The sequence below is a fragment of the Amblyraja radiata genome, chromosome 11 (genome assembly GCF_010909765.2).
Source record: "Amblyraja radiata isolate CabotCenter1 chromosome 11, sAmbRad1.1.pri, whole genome shotgun sequence".
NCBI lineage: Eukaryota > Metazoa > Chordata > Chondrichthyes > Rajiformes > Rajidae > Amblyraja > Amblyraja radiata.
Window position 1 is genome coordinate 29,097,169 of NC_045966.1, and position 6,442 is coordinate 29,103,610.

The window sequence follows — 6,442 nt, forward strand, 5'->3', positions numbered from 1 at the left end:
TCAGCAACACTGAATATAGCCACGTTGGAGTAGAATTAGGCCATTTGGCTCATCAAGTCTGCTCTGCCATTCGATCATGGCTGATCTTCTTTTCCCTCTTAACCCCATTGTGCTGCCTTTTCATATTAACCGTTGATGCCTCACTAATCAATGATCAATCAATCTCTGCCTTAAACAAATGACAGTCTCCGCAACCATATGTGGCAATGAGTTCCAAAGATTCGCCACCCTCTAGCTAAAGAAATTCCTCCTCATCTCCATTTCACAAGGTATGTCCTTTTATTCCTAGACTGTGTCCTCTAGTTTGAGACTCTCCCAATAATGGAGACTCTCCCCACCCACTCTATCTGGTCCTTTCAATACCCGGTACGTTTCAATGATATCCCCCCCTCATCCTTCGAAACTCCAGCAGGTACAGGGCCATCAAACACTCCTCAGACATTAATCCTTCTTGATTTTCCAACTTCACCAATTCTCCATCAGCCAGCTATTTGATCTCTCCAAATCAGGAAAATAGACAGAGCCCTCATGAGCTTCCTTGGAGGATGAAGACCTTGTGGGCTTAAGGCCATTATATGCATGGAATAAAAGAGCAATGAACACAGCCAAGTGAAAGGCTCTCCCTCCCACGGGATAAATCCCCCTCCATCGGTAAGACATGCAGGGACCAACCAATCCACCCACAGAGCAGTAAGAGAAATAATGACAGTATTATTTTATATGTAGCTAATATTTCCGCTGCCTGTATTACATGCCACTTTATATGTGCATTATTTTGCCGAAGAAGCCATAGGTTCAGCCAGTGTTCTTGAATTGTACAGCTATGTCATAAGTGAGGGACACAGAGGATAGCCGGAATCGCTCACCTTGAGTTAAATATCAATAGGGTGAATTAAATTGGCATCATGACCGCTACTTAGGCAACAAGAATTGGCTCACATCTTTGGAATGCTAATACTTGCAAATTAAATGATCTGGAGAATGGAATCTTTGTGCACTGTGCGTGGTGCATGTTGGAAGATACACAGTGGACACATTTTTAAATGACTGAACTTTCAAGAATACTGCCTCTCAGTGGAATTGCACAACTGCTAACTGTTGACTAAAAAGGCAGAGAATATATGTACACTAGTTTCTCAGATAGGGCATGGGTCATTTATTTCATGCATTTGCAAAAATCTTTTGGTTTTTGTTACTGCATTTGGGCTCAAATTGAACCACCACATTAAAAAGTTAATACAGTTGATGTTGGTTGATAAGAGCAATGTCATTCTTGTGGATGGAGATTTGGCTGTTTATCAGCATGAAGCATGCTGATTCTATTCTCCATTTTAAATCAAATACTGCAGGCCTTGTCCTGGGACAAGCTTAGATAGAGTAATACAGTGTGGAAACGGGCCCTTCGGCCCAACTCGCCCACAAGACCAAAGTGCCAAAAGCCTTTTTGACTACCTGCAACTCAACCTTCAATGAACCATGCACCTGTACTCCTAGATCCTTCTGCTCTACAACACTACCCAGATGCTTCCCATTTACAGTTGTTCGCCCTTGTTCGACGTCCCAAAATGCAACACCTCACACTTCTCTGCAGGGGCGGAAAACCCGGGGGAGGCCAGAGGGGACACGCCCCCCCCCCCCATGTTTTGAGGTGGGGGACACCCCCACCCCCCAAGTTTTTGTGATCCTTATTTTAACATTTCCGCTTGTCGCGAGACAGTGGGGGTGGGACTGATGATCGCGGGCGCGATGATTGGAGGAGGGAGGAGTGGGGGTGGGACTGAGGATAGAGTGCGGCGATTGTAGGAGGGAGACGTGGCACAGGCAGGCAGGATCGATCCCGGCCGGGTCACCGGCGCTGTCCTGAGTGCGCCCCCCCCCCCCCCCCCACGGGTGGCCAGAGAGGTCGGGAGTCAGACGCGAGCTGTGCCCCCAGGCCTACAACCAGCGCAGAGAAACAGCACTAAACCCAGCTCAACTCTGCCTGTCCCTGCGGGAAATATGGCCAGCGTGGAGAAGCAGCGCTGGTGTCCCGTCAGGCCAGACAGCGCTTGGTTAACCCGGTGAGACAGGCTGAGTTGAGCTTCATTTAGCGCTGGATTGAGCCTCCAAAGCCTCGCGCGCGCGTGTGTGTGAGTGTGCGCATGCGTGCGCGGCCGCCAAAAAATTGTGTCCCCCATCCCCTCCATGTTTTGATAGCGAGTTCCGCTCTTGCTTCTCTGTATTAAATTCCATCAACCATTCCTCCGCCCACCTGGCCATTCGATCCAGATCCTGCTGCAATCTTTCACAACCATCTTCACTATCTGCAAAACCACTAACTTTTATATCATCAGCAAACTTGCTAATCTTGCCCTGTATGTTCTTATCCTACATTGATGTAGATGACAAACAGTAACGGGCCCAGTACCGAACCCTGAGGCACACTACTGGTCACAGGCCTTCAGTCCATGAAGCAATCTTCCACCATCACCCTCTGCTTCCTTCCATGGAGCCAATTTGCTATCCATTCAGCTATCTCTCCTTGGATCCCATGCAATCTTAACCATCTCTCTTTCGATCCCATGCTGGATTGTTGCATGAATAGGAACATCTATGGAGTCGGAGGTAGACAAAAATGCTGGAGAAACTCAGCGGGTGAGGCAGCATCTATGGAGCGAAGTCAGAAGAATGGTTTTGACCCGAAACGTTGCCTATTTCCTTCGCTCCATAGATGCTGCCTCACCCGCTGAGTTTCTCCAGCATTTTTGTCTATCTTCGATTTTTCAACATCTGCAGTTCTTTCTTAAACATCTATAGTCAGTGTCATTTCATATGGGACCTACACACTGAATGCTAACACATCAGCAATTTCTGAAGGGATTCTCCAGCTAGCTTTTGCCAGAATCCCAGGAATTCTGCGTTTGCCAGAATTCCAGAGAAATGTGGCGTACTAAAAGCAGCTGTGTGTGCCATTCCTCTCGCAATTCTGCATAACGGCCACTAGGTGGAGCCTGTTTGCTATCATGTTTTTTCTCTTAAACAACAACATTTCCGTTTGAGAGCATTGAATTAAAACAGGAAAGCTAAGTTCTGTTACAAGATAATAATGAAGATGTATCAACTTCATGATCTGTACCCATTACAATTTGCCTCCTGCCACACTAGACCAATAGGGGATGCAACCTTGCTGGCTCTCCATTCCACACTAGACCACATGAGCAATAAGAATACGTACATCACGCTGTTGTACATTGACCACAGGTTGGTGTTCAACACCATCATTCCCTCCAAACTTATCAAACTCAGAGAATTGGGACTTCTCTCTTCCCTATGTGACTAGATGCTCTACTTACTTACCGGCAATCAATACGAATTGGCAATAGCACTTCCTTCTCGACAACCATCATCACAGGGCCATTCAAGGCAGTGTGTTCAGTCCCCTGCTCGACTGTCTCTATATCCATGATTGTGTTGCCAGACATAGTTGCAAAGCCAGCCTTAAGTTCACCAATGAAACCACTGTTGTTTGATGAATAACAGTAATGATGAGTTAGAGCAGTGGCTCCCAACCTTTTTTAGCTCATGGCCCCCTTGGGATCTTTTAATTTTTCTGTGGCCCCCCCTGACATTATTAGCGGAAAAAAAGTACTTCAATGTTATAATACCTTCCATAAAAAATATCAGTGTCTATTAATTGCACATATATTCTCTTTTATTCTATTCCATAAACATCAAAAATATTTAAACTACATAGATTTAAATTTATTAGAACTGAAATTTAGGAGGCAACAGGGTGGTAGCTCTGTGGCCCCCTTCATTGAACCTGTGGCCCCCTAAATCCCAAAATGTTTCCGTGGCCCCCCTGAAATTTGCCATGGCCCCTTTGGGGCCATATGGCCCCAGGTTGGGAATCACTGAGTTAGAGTTCAGGAGGGATATCAAAAATTTGATTGAATGGTGCCAGAAAAGCAATCTTGTTTTCAACATTAGCAAGACCAAGGAGCTGATTAGTGACTTCAGGGGAAGAAAGCCAAAGATCCATGAATTGATATTCATTGGTGGGACAGTGGTGCGGAGAGAAATTTAGGAATTGAAAGTTATTGAAGTGTTGAAGGGTGTGCGAGATGTATCACATGTAGGTTGGAAGGGACTGGACAAGAGGGGACAAGATGGAATTGAGGTATTTGGAGATGTGTTCAGTGGAACAGTAGCAGGCAGAAACAATGGGTCTGCCTGGGTAGTACTGCTTGTGAATTTTGGAAAAATGAGAATGGGCAGTACAGGGTTGAGAAATTATAAAGTTGGAAGCAATGGAAGGGTGATTGTTAAAGGCGACGATATTTGTAATGGTCTGGGAGATGGTGACTTGGTGTTGGCATCATGGTCAAAGGGTGGGTATGAAGGGGTGTCGAGAGCTGAAGACTGGCCTCAGATTGTGGGAGGTCAGCCCACCCAGATACAATGACAGTATTGGGCTTGCCGTTGAGTGGGTGGAGGGCTGCGTCTTCAGAGGGGGTGAGATTGGAATGGGTAAGGAGAGTGGAGAATTGAAGACGGTTTATGTTGCACCAGCAGTTCCACCACCATTCCACACCTGGCAGGTCTCAGGTCCATCTGGTTCTTCCATGAACAGACACCCAATCAGTTTCCCTCCACTAACACTCTCCTCTGCCTTGCTGAACTTGGCCTCACCATCAACAACATCTCTTCTTACTCCTCTCACTATCTTCAAGTCAAAGGTGTAGTCGTGGTACTTGCTTGGTGCTCCAGCTATGCCCATTCTTTTCTTGATTACATTAAACAGTCGTTTTTTCAAACATTCCCTGACACCATTCCCCAAATCTTTCTCCACTAAATCAACAACTGCATCAGGGCTGCCTCCTGCATCCTTGCAGAACTTATTGATTTCATTCATGTTCATTAACTTTACTATTAACTTCCACTCTACTCTCAAATTCACTTGGATTATCTCTGACACCTCTCTCCTCTTTCTCGATCCCTCTGTCACCATTACAGAAGACAGACTGTGGACTGAAGAAGGGTCTTGACCCGAAGCGTCACCCATTCCTACTTTCCAGAGATGCTGCTGTCCCGCTGAGTTACTCCAGCTTTTTGTGTCTATCTTCAGACTATCGACTGATGTCTACTGCAAACCCACTGACTCCCAAGGTATCTCTGACTGGACCTCCTCCCACCTTGCCTAGCGCAAGGATGCCAGCACTTGCTTTCAATCTCCCGGTGGCTCAGCACTTCAACTACCCCCCCCATTCCGAATCCGACCTTTCTGTCCTGAGCCTCCTCCATGGCCAGAGTGAGTCCCACCACAAATTGGAGGAGCAGCACCTCATAATTCACTTGGGCAGTTTACACCCCAGTAGTATGAACATTGACTTCTCCAATTTCAGGTAGACCTTGCTTTCTCCCTCCTTCCCCTCCCCTCCACAGCTCTCCCACAGCCTACTGTCTCTGCCTCCTCCTTTCTTCTTTCAGCGCCCCCCACCCCACCCCCGCATCAGTCTGAAGAAGGGTCTTGACCCGAAACGTCACGTATTCCTTCGCTCCATAGATGCTGCCCCACCCGCTGAGTTAATCCAGAATTTTTGACTACTTACTTTCATTCTCTCTGTTGCCAAATCTGCTCCCAAGATAAACGTTCTACTCTTGGACATCCAAGATGTCCTCTTTCTTTAGTAAGTGGGATTTTCCCCATGCTGTTATAAATGGATTCCTCCCCCTGTCCCCTCTGTGTCCTGCAGGTCTGCTCTCATTCCCCCTCCCCCAGCCAAAACAAGGGTAAAGTTCCACTGGTCCTCACCTTTCACCCCATCAGCCTCCGCATCTAACACATCATTCTCAGGCGTTTCTGCTATCTTCAATGTGATCCAACCACCACGCACATCCCCACACCTTCCCGCAGAGACCATTCCCTCCTTAGTTCACTCATCCCTTCATACACAACTCACCCCCTCCCCAGGTAATTTCCCCTGCAACTACAATAGATGTAACGCTTGTCCCTATATCTGCTCCCTCAAACCCACCCAGGGACCTCAGCAGCCCTTCCGGGTAAGACAGAGGTTCACATGCACCTCTTCAAATCTTGTCCACTGCATTTGGTGCACCCGATGTGGCCTTTTTACATCAGTGAGACCAAATGTAGACTAGGCAACAGTTTCCCCTACCACTCGTGTTCTGTCCGCCAAAGCCTGCTGAATCTTCTGGTTGCTAACCATTTTAACTCCCCTTCCCATACTGACCTTTCTGTCTTGTGCCTTCTCCATTGCCAGATTGGAGCAATACACAAACTGGAGGAACAGCACCTCATATTCCACCTAGGTAGCTTAATACCTAATGGCGTGAACATTGAATTCTCCAATTTGAAGGAACAACTCCCCCATCCTCCTCTCTCTATCCCATGCCCCCACTTCCGTGCTCATCCATTTCTCTCACTCTCCTGCCTCTCTTT